At 37.1% G+C, this 16,791-nt stretch overlaps 1 long non-coding RNA gene across 3 annotated transcripts in view; it reads right to left on the bottom strand.

The window, feature by feature from the left end:
* The window catches only part of LOC105438688, a 50,502-nt gene that overhangs the window by 19,531 nt on the left and 14,180 nt on the right, over positions 1–16,791 (bottom strand). Inside the window, exons 1-2 of one of the 3 annotated variants that reach the window (XR_004063623.1) lie at positions 15,473–16,473; positions 14,663–14,893 (exon numbers count right to left, since the gene is read on the bottom strand). This is a non-coding gene — a long non-coding RNA (serine/threonine-protein kinase 25). Of the gene's footprint in view, positions 1–14,662; positions 14,894–15,472; positions 16,474–16,791 lie in introns of those variants that run through there. The other 2 variants (XR_004063622.1, XR_004063624.1) reach the window with 2 other exon arrangements.

Below are 16,791 nucleotides of genomic sequence, written 5' to 3'. Positions count from 1 at the left end.
GGCGAAGTCCTGGGATTACTGACTGACCTAAAGATTTATAATTATCATTGCAGCATGAGCTAAATCCAGGATTTTGTTTCAGAATTTGAGGCAATGTTACTGAGTCACTTTAAGCTACAAGATGTATTTGCTAATCTCAGAACTTCTTTTCAGTTTAGATTTTGTTTTGACTGTTTTCCAGACACCCATTGTCATTTGAATACCATACATACAATACAGCTACACATATTGGAAGTCAGCACTGTAGGAAATAAAAATGAAAAATGCTGAGTAATTAAATAGTAAGCAAAGCAACTTCTTCTGGCATTGCAGATTGAACTTTAACCCCGTTTAATCAGAGCATTCATTTCTGTATTATAAAATGCTCATCCGACCATTCTGAATATCATGCTATACACGTATATCCTTCTGATTTCACAAACAATGAGAACAATAAACTCTAGCTCTGGAATCTGGGTCACATCCAAACATATTCAATTAGGTCTGTATTTATCATTTCCAACTGAAATCCTCATCATTGTATTATGACGGTTTTATGACTTGATGTTTTGCAAACTAGTCAAAGATTGGGGCTCTTCAATTCAACTTGATGATTCTCTTCCAGGGACAGTTTTCATTCAATATTGTTGTTGTTGTTTTAGTTTATAGGCGTTTGTCATTCAGAAGTGGATATTTACGCCTGTTCTCTTAGGATTTTTATTCATTTAAAAGGATGGATGGATGAGCATTTCATAATACAGAAATGAATGCTCTGATTAAATGGGGTTAAAGTTCAATCTGCAATACCAGAAGAAGTTGCTTTGTTTACTATTTAATTACTTAGCATTTTTCATTTTCATTTCCTAAATTCCTATAGATGCTTTTGAAGGTACCGTAATCTTAATTTCAGGGATGATGAATTTCTCTGAAATATGCAAAAAAATTGGTAATTAATTTCTAAGCCACAAATATATACCCTACAGTATTGATAAAAATATGTAACACTTCAAAAATGAAGTGAAATACAAAACAAGAAAAACAGTTTAAAGGTAAAGACCGGTTATGGTCATGCGATTGCATTGTGAAAGAAACGTTGTGGAATCGATCAGAAAAGGTTGATCATCTAGCATCTAGCATCTGCGAGGTTCTGGAATCATCAAAATGATAAGAAATTTGGCCCATTCTTCGTAAAGTTACAAGCACTATACACAGAAAGATGTATATGGGACGACCCTATATATCTCACAGACCATGAGAGAAACAAATTTACCGAATATATGAATTAGTAGGCGGTTTCCCGGCAAATTTGTTATCATCATGTATTAGTCAAAACATATTCTTTCACATGATTGGTAATGAGAGCTTCCATTTCATTTTTTGAAATTGGGGCGTTTCCAATACTGGTCTTTACCTTTAATATCTGAATTATAACACATATAGAGTCTGGTGATAGACCACAGTTGCATGTTATTTTGCAGTGAAAGGAAACATCACTGCAACTTGTGTAAAAGTTTGTTCACATTTTGTAGTTACAACAATTGGTTTGTTTGTTTGACTGCTAAGAAAGCATGTGCATGCTCCAAGCAAGCGACCAGGTGACTTAAAGCCCGTCTGCACTAGTTTGGCCAGGGGCATTACATCTACCTGTAAGGTCACTGACAGGTGGTTATCCCATTAAATCAGTTCTCAATTAACATAAGAAAAAGAGGATCATGGGGACCAATAGGCACCGATTAGGCATTGTTTGCTATATAGAGGGCGCAAGTAGCTACAAGTATAAGTAGTGCGGTGGGGCTTTAAGTCCTCTTCCAGGTTAACATTTTGCTGGTTCAAATAAAATCATTCGCTGCATACCTGTACATGATAAATATTCTGGTATCGGTATGACTTCTGCAAAACAACAGTTTCCTAGAGCTTAAGATTGTGCATATATCCACAAATCATACTCATAATAACAGAAAACGCTAAAATAAAAGAAATTCAAGCATGGAAATTGCATTTATTCTTTAGTGTCCAGTCATCATCTTGAACAAACATGTAAATCGAATGATAAAGGTAGTCAAACAAAATACTTGTCAACCGTTTGACCTGTATATAGAGCTGTTGGGTCATTCAAACAGACATTGTTTGTATTCCGCCTTTGAATAATGAGTAGTCTCCAAAGACAGACTTTATTCAAAACAGCAAGTTATACAACACATGCTCTCAATTTATACAAACATTGCTTTTTAATAGGTTCCTCACATATATGAATTGAGAATTATTGATATGTGCTCATTTATACTACAATTATATTGTATATGTTTTTCATTTTATATATATGTTTATATTTTCTGTAAAATGTGGAACAAATAAAAGTTGAGCTTGAAACTTGAACTTGAATTTAAAATAAAGTCTGTTTAATAAAACTACTAATTTTAATTTACAAGCAAGTAATTGCACACATAAAAACACTTTATCATATTTCAACTCCGATCATTTTCATGCTTTTAATAAATAAGCAATCTCTCTGTTTTACAGAGCTATCTCTCAGTATAGATCAGCGAAACACAAGCTCCTATCTACATGTCAACCAATTACTGTCGATGGCATTGATTTGTTTGGTTTCGTACCTGAGTATTAATGTACACATGCTTTGCCAAGTGCAATCATATTTGTCACCTCCTTCCTCTTTCTTAGTTTCTTCCTAGTTCCCACACATATCCTTTACAGGTTACAGTACCTACTACAGTCAAACCTAATAGTGACCACCTGTCTACAAAAAACAAATTTGTTGTTTCCCTTGGAAAATGGTTTCTCATTGAAACATGTACTAAAGCAACCTGTCTACAAAGACTATATTTCCCGATTGTGCACAGGGTTTTAGGGCTGAACCTTGAGACTGAATTGCTCATAACATGCTCATAATATGATCTCCCTTTAGGGTGTGGTCATACCCCCATACGTCCCTATCACTTGACATGAAAAGGGGAAGTCCGGATTCACACAAGCTACCCAGAACAGTTTCCTGTATGAAGCCTTTAAAGGGAAGGTTCACTTCTGCGAGAGGTGAATTCAAAGAACGTTTGATTTTTTTCATTTTTTCTATCTACATGGTAAGTATGGAAGAATATTATAGAAATACTGTCCCCTGTGAAAATGCCTCTTCAAATTCCCTCAAATTCAAAATATGCAAATTAATAGCCATGGTTGTGAACCACACTTTCATACCACATTTGAATGTACACATAGTCCCATATAAGCATTCCTGTGTATATTGCATGTGACTTTAAGCATGATTGCCAAATTTCATTTTCATTTTATCCCAACCTCAGTGTACACAAATACTGAAGTGCTACATGATCAACCTTTTCCAATCTCTTCCAAACGTACACAGTTTCTTTCCCAGTGCAATCATGTGACCAAAACTCAACTCTATCTACATGTACATGTATTAAAAAGGATGTTAAAGCTCATCTGTAATGTATGCGGGCATGATCGGATCGGATCGGATGACGGGGTAATTGTAATAGAATTGACAAAAATTAGAGATGTAATACGTGTACCTGTAGGTGCTATATAAATCAAGAATAATGTTGTTATTGTCTGTTTTTCTAACGCGTACATTAAAGCTGTGACGAGTACTCGCACTGTTGACAACTACTCGACTCTGTAGGCAGTAAGCCAGGTCCGTGTTTGAAAACCAATGCGGGGAAGGACCTTCATTTTACAGCGAGGCGCAGTTGAAGGCGCCGAGTTGTGCTTGTGAACTTGTCACAAATAATAGTAACAATGTTGCTTTTAAAAGTATAAGATGACAGCCAAATTTTCCTTGTAGTCCAAACAGATATCTGGACATAGTGTGGTTCTAGTTTCCGAATGGTGAGTCAACACTCTGTGTATGACTGAGCTGGGAGACATTGCCAGGCACAGCGCCAGGTGGAGGGGCGTAAATAAAATATTAAAAATTGTTATTAAAAAATAAAAAAATATTGTTCCTGTGTATAAGACGCACCCCCGACTTTCAAATTTTGTCGGCAGGAAAAAGGTGCGTCTTATACACAGAGATTTACCAACTATTACAATGATGTTATATTTTTTTGTTGGCATGACAGACTGAATGCTACATGTAAGTAATTCTATGAATAATCTGACATATTGATGCGCTGCATTGAAAGGCCAGAGTATCAAGTATCATCATAGTCCTTATGCAAGCTGAGATGCATGGAAGATGATTCTAAAGAAGGCCTCCAGGCAAAATGTTCCATTAGGAACCCACCAGCCTGAAACATCAACTATATCTGCTCATCATAGCAGGCAACCTGCTGTCTGTCTTGAAATACATCTACTGTACATGTATACTGTTTTCACACTGGCAAAATTTTGCTTAACCTCGTACTAATTTTTTTTAGGCTCCCCACATTTTACATTGTTCTACCTAGCCTGTTATATATACATATTTCGAAATTTCGAACTTATTTTCTGTACATTATACTTGATTTGAAATCTTTAATTTTTTTTTTCTTGTGTGAAATCTATTCTTATAATAATAATATACGCCTGTATAAAAAAGGAAAGAATATAAACTGTTTTTCTATGTAAAATGTGGAATAAATAAAACTTCAAACTTCGAACTATAGGTGGGGTTAATGGGGATCTTAGCCCCACCTATAGTCCAGGGTAAAGCTTATTCCACTGTACCGGTCTGTACCTGTCGCATGCAGTATGAACAATTATAACTGAAATTGAAACTGAAACCATGAGCAAACTATCCCATCATATGAGCTAACATCTCTATTTATTTATTGTCATATGATTGAAGTCTCTTCAATTATCTGAAGTGCATCATTTCCTTATTTCACTTGGTTTTAACACAATTTATTTTCAATTACAGAGATGGTAAATGTGTAGAGAGTATTTCTCGTAGTTATACTGATTTATTTTACAAATTCAATATATCATGTTATGCTATGTTATATATTAACTTATGTGTTATTAATTTTGTTTGTAAACTTTTGTAATTCAGCTAAACGCCGCAATGAAAGTTTTATTTGAAATAAACCATTTTAAATTGAATTGAATTGAATTGAGTAATGTGTAGTTAGCTTGTATATTTGCTGCATATTAAAGATAAAGTCGCGTTCTGGTCATGCAATTGTTTTGTGAAAGAAACGGTGTGGAATCGATCAGAAAAGGTTGATGCACATGTACTGCAAGCTTCTGGAATCATCAAAATGATAAGAAATTTGGCCTAGTCTTGGTAAAGTTACAAGCACTCTGTACACAGAAAGATGTATATGGGGCTACACAAACATGTGCCATAAAAATCTGACCTGATTTTTATGTCGTTACATGCCATATTTAGAATATGAAAGCATTTAAAGAGCCATGCTTTTCAGGGAACATTTTTTTTCTGATGTTCTTCCACACTTCCATAATAACAATGATAACGCTCACATATTCTTTTTTTTCACCTGTTCCCAGAACTCAACCTTCTCTTTACAGCAGCCATTGCAAGTTGTAAATCAAGCTATCACATCCCTTGAAATTTATTGCAAAATTCTTTTGCCTTCTACTGTACTCCAAATGTCCAATATATTTCCTCATTTATACTGCAATCAAATATATATTGTTCCGTTTCCAATGTAACAATCATTTTCAGCATGTTATTATGTTTGTGACGATGTACATTTCCTATCATTGTATTATGTATCTTCCTGTATTATGTACATGTACAATGTACAGTGAAAAAAGAATTTCCTGAAAGGGACAATAAATTTCAATTCAATTCAATCCAGTTTCACCCCCCCCCCCCCCCCTCCAAAGAAGAAACCCTGTTTATGGGTGGTTTTTCAATGAGCCATTATTTCCCCAAACCCCGCTTGACCTCAATTCATCATATTCTATAACTAATCAACAGTTGTACTAACATCATCAAACCGTGATTGCCTTTAAAAAAAACTCATTATAGAGTAAATGGCCAAAAAGTTGTCTTGTTGCCATTGTAAACACCGGTACAACATTGTAACTAGATCAGTTAGATTTTCAACCGAAAGGGAAAGACTTATTCTTGAGTATTTTCATGCTCTCACTTTTCTTTTGTTTCGTGAGCACATTAGTCATGTGGAGTTTGTGCATTATAAATACAGATTTCAAATAGAAATGAGTTCAAAAATGTAAACTGTAGCCTTTGTGTTCCTCAGGCTCATTTCTATGCATATAATGAGAAACATGTTCATTAATAGCAGTGTTCATATCCATAGTTCACCCATACCTGTACCTGTAGCAGTACATGCATACAAAGGAAACCATGCAGAGACTTGTTTTGTTTTGTTATTATTGTAAATGTGAACTGTGAGAAACTACAACTGCATATAGCGTATGGACAATACATATCTTTACACTGGTACAGGGTATGACATCATCTGTTTGGAGCCAGAGAGCTTTAACTCTGTGGTAAACGTTTATAGCTTACAAGTGAACACCCTTCTGGCTCCAAACAGAAGATACATTCATGTACTACATTGTGTGTGTATCCTCATGTATTCAAATACAAGCTAGTCTGCAAGTCCAGACTTTATTTGATATCGACACAACATTTACTATGGTTTGAACTCCAACAAACTTCATCACTACATGTACATGTGTGTTTAAACGGTGGCGCAAGTGAGATCTGGCAGTCTTGTAAAGATTGTATGATGTTCAGTCATGCATGCAGAGATTCAAATGAAAATGGTACTTAAATGTACTAGGAGTATAACTCTATCAAGACATATCATGAAACCCATGATTAAATATTCATACTTCAAACAATACAACTTTTAAAAAGTGGGACATTTTTTCTGACTCACTCTGTATAATGCTTTGCTAGTAAACGACCTGTATAAAAGTGTAAGTCTGTACAGCCCCGCACTAGTAGCTACCGTGTTAAACTGAGAAGGGTTTGTGACTGTACGCTAGCAAAGTCTGGAAGGAGACAAACATCCCTTCCCTCAAGCTAAGCTGATCATTTCATTCAACCCCACCCCTTCCCAACCCCAATGAATACAATAGGATCGAATAGAGTAGAAGGGTTGATAATAAATAAGCAGAGACAATTGTCATTCAAAAGAGCCGAGGGTAGAAAGAGAGAGAGAGAGAGAGAGAGAGAGGCCTCTCTATCTCTCTCTTCTGATGCATGAGTCAGCAGTGTACATGTAGAACTTTACACATTACAATACACATCAGTGAATTGATCTCTCTCACTCACTGCCCTACCGTGCAATGTACATTGTGCGCAAACACTATATGCATTCACAAACCCTTTTTGTCAATCTGTCGCTTATGTTCCGCCCAGAAAATCACCGCTTTAAAACTACTCACATGATATTTACTCATTGTGATCGTAAAAATCACAGGGCTTTTATCGGCTAAAATGGGTCTGTTTGAGTGATATTCTATTTACCTACTGTATTACATGTACAACTTAGCTCATCTTGGGTCCTCATACATGTATAGGCCTACATGTACATGTATGCAATTTTAAAGAATCTGTCTGAAAGTGTTTCAAAATTCTTGATCATGGAGCATATGGGTTGCTTGTCCTGGCAAGAAATGTAAATAAATTTATGAAAACATGTTGAAAATCTCATTTATTAAAACCTGTATTTGTAATTATGCACGTTGAAGTGCATGGAAAATGCCATGTATATTATGTAGCTTAATTTCAATATCTCTTTTTATCATAACAGAGCTATAATAGTTTCTATCAAAATGTGAGTCATTTCTCTTTTATTTGCAATCTTTAATATTAATTTTACATTTTACATTTTCTATGAGAATCCCTTATTGATCATTATCTGAACTGCCTCTAAATAACTGCACTATGACACACCATGGTCACCACCTATTATAACATCAGTTGCTTCTATTCAAAACACCTTAATATTTTGTTTTGTAAGGAATATTTTCAAAAAGCACATCCCACTTTAGAAAGTTACAGAGCCAACACGCATGTATGGTGATTGTGCAAGGAAATGCTCTGTCTGAAAAACAGGTTTCTTGTCCTAGATTTGATGTTTCTCTATCTCGGAGAAGTGAATGAATTTCCGGTGAGAACAAAATTTCTTTTAAGAGTGCTTGAGCGTGGTGCCTGACGTACATGAAGCCAAAGCCAGGATAAAGTTGTGGCTAACAACCATGACGCCTTGTTCATACATTTGCATGACACCTCAAAGAAAACCACCATGGGAAAGAACAACATTTTTTGATGCAGTTCACATTCACACAGTTGAGTAAACACACTTTAAAGGCATCATTTAACAATGTTAAATCTGAGATGCATGGCCCTACATGTACGTGTTATCAGTGTCTGTGATATGGTGTAATATTGAAGCCCTAAATAAATTGCGCTTCAAAGTGATCATGAAGTGCCTCAAAAAAGTAAAAATCTTTGAGTGACCGGTTTTATCATACTCATTTTCCCCAATAAACTGTAGTGTTATAAAAAACTGTCAGACAGGCTTGTAAAAGTCATGGGATTCCTGACTGGTTTATAATTATGATTGCAGCATGAGCTAAATCCAGGATTCAGAATCTGAGGCAATGTTACCGATTTTACTGATTCACTTTAATTACACTTGGGATAGGGGAATTTAAAAAAAAATTGCATGCAACTACGGTATCCTTTTCCTCCCAAACTTGCCATTCATTCAGATGTACAATGTACCATGTTTTTATTAGCAAAACTTTGTTTTCCTTTTCTTTTTTTGTTGTTGATTTACCACATACAAGCAGGAAAAAAAATGTTAAACAAATTTTGGGGGCTTTTTTCAAGCTAGCTTGCATGAAAATAACACTATTTAATTTGTTTTGCATTGAACTCTATGCAGATTTTTGGGGCTTTTTTTTTTGCATTTCAAGGGCTACTTCGCCCCGAGCCCCCGTGTATTTTTTCCCCTGCACACAAGTGTACAAGTGAACATGGGTGTAACAGGTGTAGTAATTGAGACTATGACTTGGTGAGTAGTGAATGAGACCTGTTTGTGTTGTCTAGAGATGACCACACCCATCTTAGTAGAGAGAGGCTTTATACATACTGACGAGCCTAATCAGTTTCATCATCAATGCATCAATGTGAATGACTGACATGCTACCCTGCACATGTATGCATGCAAGCCATCACATTCTATCAATTATAAAGCCAGTGTTATATTACAAGATATTATACTGTACACAGGGGGGGGGGGGGGGGGGGGGGGGGTTGTAGTTTGGAAGACGACAACAAAAAAGAGAGAAAAGGGAAATGTTACTTGTACTGTTGTACATGTACAGTGTACATGTACATTACACAGTCTTGCAAACGTCCATGCAGATTTACTTATCATTTTCTAAAACTAGTAATAGCATGGACATTTTTCAATGGACCTGTACCTTGTGAAATTACAGGCATGTAAAGAAGGTACATGTACATGTATATATGAAAAGTATATTTAAAGATAAAGTTGAGTTCTGGTCATGCGATTGCATTGTGAAACAAACGGTATGGAATCGACTAGAAAAAGGTTGATCATCTAGCATAAGAATTTGTGTGTATTGCAAGGTTCTGGAATCATTAAAATGATAAGAAATTTGGCCAAGTCTTGGTAAAGTTACAAACACTGTACACAGAAAGATGTATTTGGGACTACAAGAACACGTGGCATAAAAATCCTACCCTGGATTTTTACGATGTTACATGACATATGGAGAATATGAAGGCATTTGAAGAGCCATGCTTTTCAGGGAACATGTCTAATATCTGATGTTCTTCCACACTTGCATAATAAGAATGATAACTCTCACAAATTATTTTTCACCTCTTCCCAGAACTCAACCTTCTCTTTAAACAAATATTGGTGTAACTATTTTGTATACCAGAGCTAATTTTCAGACTTGTAGTCTAGCGCTGATATGGCACTGAGATTTGTTTCTTACAGTAATACCTCTAGGCAATGATATGCCATTATTAATACAAATCTCTTTTCATAAGCAACTTTCACCACAAATGGGCAATTATTTGAAACGCAAACATCAATTATTAACCACTGATTGATTACTTTTCAGGCTAGCAGCAAGTGCAAGATGCAATGGAGTGCAAAGTAATCACTGAGTTACGTCCATTCTGGGCAGAAGGCAAGCAGAACAACAACAAGAACCCATATCATGCTCTTTTTAATGTTTGGTTGGAATACATGCTACACGTACATTGTACGTACTGTACATGTAATAAAACAACAGGATATTGAAGCAGCACCTACATTTGTACATGCACATGTACATGTACAAAAGTTCTACAATCCCATTTCCCAGGACCTTTGTACAGAGTAGTGCTGTGATCAAATGTTTAACTGTCCGGCATTTGACCGTCCATGGCACTTTCTGTTTTGAATTTGATGGTTTCGTTTACCCGATTTGATGGTTTTGTTTACCCGATTTTATGGCTTCGGGGGCTCATTTGGGCATTTCGAAGGCTAATTCGCCCGAGCCCCCGTGTATTTTTTTCTCACTGTTATTCTGCCTGCTTACCCACTGTGTCTGTATACAAACACCCACAGGTCTATGCACCATAAGCAGCCCTTGACTTTCAGCTAGAGCACCAAGCTTGGTGCATGACTCATGAATGCAGAGAAAGAGATCTCAAACACATAATTGAAGGGCACCCCCGACTGATCTAATAATGTGAAATTGCTAACCAAAATGGTTCTATTTTTAAAACTACAAGTAAAAGTAAGATTTTATTTCTAGCCCTTTTTTTCCTTCTCACTCTCGGCTCTGGCAAGATGTCAAGACTGCCCATCCTTAAATCTTGCCTCGTGAGTCATCAAATCAGCAACCCCTCTCGTATCGTATCGTGCAAGGTTTCAGAAACGTGAAGGCCGGTATCAAAATTCAAATACAAATTCAATTATTCCTGGCTAGCCAGACATTAAAGACTGCATGCTCTTTGTTAACAATAGCTATCCTTACTGATGGATAATGGCACTAACGTTATTAATGAATCTATCCAAGGTTCGTTTACACGTGATGCAGTACATGTAAACCACTGCAGGGAAAATAGAAAATAATAACTCTTTTAAATGCCATTGGAATATAACCTTTTTAAATGTTTGGCCTGCAAATGGGACATCCATGTAGTAAAAAGGTAGTTTATTGCATCGGCAGCATTGTACATACTCCTGTATTAGGGGATTATATTTCTAAAAACGCTGCAGGAACCATGCAGAGTTGCAACCAATATTGATCAAAACAGGAAAAACATCAGAAATAAGATTAGAAATTTGAAGAAAGCAGCACTTGACACTAAAAATCAGGGGGAAAAATTGCATGAAAATAATATTCTTTAATTTGTTTTGCATTGAACTCTGTGCAAATTTTTTTTGGCTCTTTTATGACTTTCGGGGGCTCTTTTGGGCATTTCGGGGGCTAATTCTCCGGCTCGTAACAAAAGAAAAAGGTCTACCCAAATTGACTTTACACACAGGACTTTTGCTGAAAAAAGGGGGGGGGGGGTTGCTGGAAACATGCATATGCGTGCCTTAAATAACACTGAGAGGGGGGGGGGGGGCAAGGAGTCACTAGGAGAGTCTAGTCACTCCTTGGTGTGGTTAAGTCCAGTTTGCAGGAACATACCCTTGTCAGTTCAGGGAATAATTTTCCTGGTATCGCATCGCAATTTGCTATGCATTTTTGCATGACTGCTATACAAAATATTGTTTGTGTAGCAGTTTTCTTCCATAGAAAAGTACAGAATTTCATTTGAAATATTTATCCATCAGCTGAAATTGCTAATCAAAATATTTGAGGAAAATTATTCCCTGCAGTTGTTATGCATAACACGAGGCTGAACTGTGAGACTATACATACATGTAGACAGTATACCATAGGCTTTGTACTCTGGTTTGATACTGCCAGAGACCGTCAGGTTAGGTTAGCCTCAAGAATTCATGGAATGACGTTCAAGTATATTTATATCAAGTATGAATCTGCAGACTAGCCTGCCTGGACAAACTACTCTGAACACATACACTGTACTCTACTGTACTACAGTATGTATCAAGGGGCAAACTAAACTGCTTCTTGAAATGGGCACAGCTGGTTGTCTGGCTGGGTCTAGTCAGTCTGGGATGAGTTTCAATCAAGTATACATCTGAATGGACTTGACAAATTCTCTCAAGTCTGCTGAGGTCTACTCTTCCTGTCTGAGGCATATATGACTTCCACAATCAGACTCATACGATAGTCTCAAAACACAGACTCTTTACACCTGTCCTCATCAGCTCCAGATTGCCAAATATCCCGCTATTTGAACTATCCCGATCGCAAATTATTCAGCTAATTTGCGTCTCCATCAGCCCGAAATAGCAATTAGCGGGATACTTGGTCGGGATACTATCCCCAGAAAGCTTGGTCTAGTTTGCAAAATATCCCACTATTTCCCAAATAGCGGGATAGTTTGCGCCGTCTTCATCAGACTGAAGTACGGAGTCAAATGTCCAGATCCCATCATGCACAACAATTTCCGTTTTCCGTGTTTGAAAATAAACTAGCTTGTAGCACATGCTCTAACCCATGCTGCATGCATGCACAGCCGATACTTGTTTACGCCTTACAGCGCGGGTAAAATCTCAAATCTGCATTCTGGTCGTACAGTCGGTCTCTGAAGTGTGCATGCATCAATCTCAAGATTATTTTTCTAGCTAGTTTGTGATGAGTGTAGGCTATCGGTTTGGTGAAGATGCGATTTTGAGCATCAGGATAATATCCCGAGTTCCGAAAATAGCGGGATATTTGGCAATCTCGAGCTGATGAGGACAGACCTTTTGGAAACGCCCCCCTTTCAAAAAATGAAATGGAAGCTCTTATTACCAATCATGTGAAAGAATATGTTTTGAATAATACGAGATGATACAAATTTTGCCAAAAAACCGCCTACTAATTGATATATTTGGTAAATTATTATATCTATTTGGACCTGATAGATATAACGCATGTGTCATAGTAGTCACATATTCATGTGTACATCTTTCTGTGTACAGTGCTTGTCATTTTGCTGATCCCAGAACCTTGCAGAGTACACACCAATACTTTATGTGCTAGATGATCAACCTTTTCTGATCGATTCCACAACGTTTCTTTCACAATGCAATCGCATGACCAGAACTGGTCTTATCTTTAAGAGACTGTCATGTATCTGTTGCTCTACATCACACCATAGGAGTTCCAATCATGGACACACAGTACATGTACATGAATAGGCCCAGCAGGGATGGTGGATGACATTTCATGGCTTACTTCAAATAATCCTGTCCGGTCGGGTGGTCGCCATACACGACCTTTCGGGAAACGGAAACGGAAGATCATGCAACCTTTCGTAGATTTGCCTTAGGGTTTTCACAAAGAGTAGGGTAAATTGGACCGGACCATTGGTAGATGGGAGGGGTTGTTTCACAAACATTCCCCTGACATTTTGTGAATAAAAAATGTTTTCACAAAAGGTTAGATAACGTGACTACCTGACCTGATGGATAATCTGATGATTTGAAGTAAGCCCATTTCATTGATGTACCTGTACTTTGTGCATTCATATTTCATTACGTGAACATATCATAGAAGCCTCTGTTACAAGCGTTTGGCAGTCACGTAGGCAGGCACAGAAATGATTCCCCATTCGCCCATGTGTCGCAATCGCAAACATGACCATGTTTCGTTTGAGAAGAAAAATTTTCACAAGTATTCACTGACTGACTCTTAAAAACAGGAACTTATCAATATATTATAGACTAATTGAAATATGAACATGACTAATATCCTTCATCAGTGAATAAATAGTGGCATGAGATTTCTATTCACCTACAAGTAGTGTCAAGAGGGAGATTTTATTTGCTCATTCCATTTGTTTAGAAATGGACAAAATATTTTGCAAAGTCTATATTAAAATGGCTGTATGTTTTTACAACAAGTTCTATTCATTGGTGAATGGCAGTTTGATTGGTGCAAGGCAGTCCAGTTAAAGCTTTATCAAATGTGTTATGACTCAGGTATTTTACTATCATATCATTATCAATAATTGGTACACTATACAAACACATGTTCATGTGTAGACCTGTGTCAACAGTGAAATCAGCTGGGCTTACAATATCTGTGTACACTAATTGAGCCAGGATAGTTATCTTTTGCTAAATGTCTTTAATCTCCTCTTCAGCTTCCTCTAGATCAATTAGATTTAGGGCAGTGAAAAAAATACACGGGTGCTCAGAGCGAATTAGCCCCCAAAATGCTAAAAATACCCCGAAAGTCATAAAAGAGCCCCCCAAAATTGTATAGAGTTCAATGCAAAACAAAATAAAGAGTGTTATTTTCATGCAAGCAAGCTTGAAAAGTAGCCCACGAAATTTATAAAGTATTTTTTTCCCTGATATTGGTATTGATAACCCTAACACTTACCCTAACCCTAAACATAATCCAAAGCCAATTTACAACTCTAAACTGTACATGTACAATATAGTTTGTAATGATGAAATTACACCTGAAGCAATTGTTGCAGGAGCAAATTCAATTCAATTCAAAATATGAGGTTTTATTGAAGACTTGTCAAAAACTAAAAATGCAAGTTTACATAAAAAATACAGTCATATAAAAAAAAGCTTTCAAAAACATATGTATCACCAAAATGTGTTGGACTTACCTTGAGGTATGAGCCATGGTACTTTGTGACATAAATCGAATCACATTGACTGAGGACGGTGATCTCTTGCTGAATGTCTTCAATCTCATCTTCAGCCTCCTCTAGATCGATGATCTTGATGGCTACGATCTCCTTGCAGATGTTGTCTATGCCCTTGTAGACCTCGCCGAAGGAACCCTTGCCGATACGCTCTAGCTTCGTGTAGAGCTTCTCTGGGTCCGCCTTCATATTCTAAGGAGGTACAAATGAAAAAGGATAAAAATAATAAAACTTGACAAAATAATTATGTAAATGTACACAATTTCATGGACTTTCTCTAAGCACTCACACACATGTAAATACAAGCGAGAACTGTAATGTTTTCTAGACAAGGTTCTATGTGGTAAAAGGTCTACTTTAAAACCAAATTGAACTTGACAAATTGTACTCTACATAACACTGACCGAAATCACCTTCATGCATCTGTTATTTTATCATAGTTTTTAAAGAGCTTCATGGTGTCTTCTTTTTTCCTCACTGATATACAAAGTAAAGTTTTTAAAGAACTTTGACCTCTGGCTACACCCCGCCCCCCCCCCCCCCCCTCGAGTAAAAAAAAAGAAGAAGAGAATTACTTTTTTTGGGGGGGGGGAAGGCATCTAACAACATTCCCCCTTCTGAATAAGAAAATTGGGAAAAATAGGAAAAATACAGAATAAAGAAAATAAGGTGAAAATCTGGATAAAATCAGGAAAAAACAACAATCAGGAAAAAAAATTGGAAAACCGATTTAAATCGGGTAATTATCAGGCCTGCTACAAACTGCAATACCTGTTGCCTTGATTTTGAATGGCCATTGCGATCCCACGGCAGTGTATTAGATGGTTTCTCATTCTCCTTGATCCGCAACGAATCAATGCCCACTGAACAACAGAGGGCGCTGTAACGCTTGTGCATCGAAATTCACAAATTTAACCACGACTACAGAGAAGTGAACTCTAAGTAAGGTCTATCAAACTGCTATAAAAAGTTTGACATCCTTCATATTATAAACTTGCTGAGAACAAGTGAAATCCATAGACATGAACGTAACATGTACATGTACAGATCTACATGTGCAATATTGCACAAAAGTTCTATCAAACTGATCCTGAATACAGTTGTCTGTCTGTTATTGCACTATCCTCATCACAACATAACTCATCAAGGCAATCAGGATTCACATTAAATCCAAGGTTTTGAGTATATCCAAAGAATATTAAATCCAAGATCATGAGTAAAACTCCATGCGCCACTGATTCAGAGCAACAAGAATCACAGTTTTGACGCTCTGTCAACAATCAAATCATCAACGCCAAAAACATGTAACAGGACATGAACAGTCAGCTAGTAGGATCCACCCTGTATGAAGCTATGCAAGTTTATGCAAGGAGTTTGGTGCTTATCTAGGGCAGAACTACAGTGTATGAGAAAATCCCTCTTCTCTATAACACTTTCAAGAAAACTTTTGAAAAGGGGGAGTTGAGAGACAAAATCCTGGTCGTCAACAATCAATAGTCCCAAACAATTACTCTTTTCACATATTATTCCTTTTCAAATCCTCTCTGCTCACTGCAAATCACATACCCTAACCAAAGTAACTTGCTACAAGTGGTTTCCAAAACCTATACACAAACACAGTGGATTTATCCCTGGCCCTGGCCAAGTCGACAAAGGCCAAGAATATGCAGGCACACACTGGGTAAATCTGTCAGAAAATCAGCAGCAAATCATTCAACCGAGAGACAGAGCAGCCCTGTCTATTCCTGACTTTCAATCATGGCTCAGAATGAATGGTCCAAACAAACTAAACTATTTGCACGATGATCTATCAGAAAAAAAAGGTTGATCCCCCTTGCTCGTTGACTATCCTCATGATCTCATTAACATAAAATTGCTACTCCCTTGGCTAAGTCTCTGATTAGTTTAACTGACTCTATCCTAAATCTTAAGCGGTTGCGTGACGGTGACTAAGTCAAGATCACTTTGCGCATGTCCCCCTCCAAATAGCTTGTGTCATTATCTCCTGCAGCCAGGTCTCTTGCCCCCCTCCCTCTCGCACAGTTCATGACAGGTAAAGGCCGGCTGCCTGAACTTTCCCTAACATGACG

This window comes from Strongylocentrotus purpuratus, unplaced genomic scaffold (genome assembly GCF_000002235.5).
Source record: "Strongylocentrotus purpuratus isolate Spur 01 unplaced genomic scaffold, Spur_5.0 spur5_scaffold_12, whole genome shotgun sequence".
In the NCBI taxonomy this organism is placed as follows: domain Eukaryota; kingdom Metazoa; phylum Echinodermata; class Echinoidea; order Camarodonta; family Strongylocentrotidae; genus Strongylocentrotus; species Strongylocentrotus purpuratus.
The sequence above is the reverse complement of the archived record's forward strand: the minus strand, read 5'-3'. Positions and strand labels throughout refer to the sequence as shown.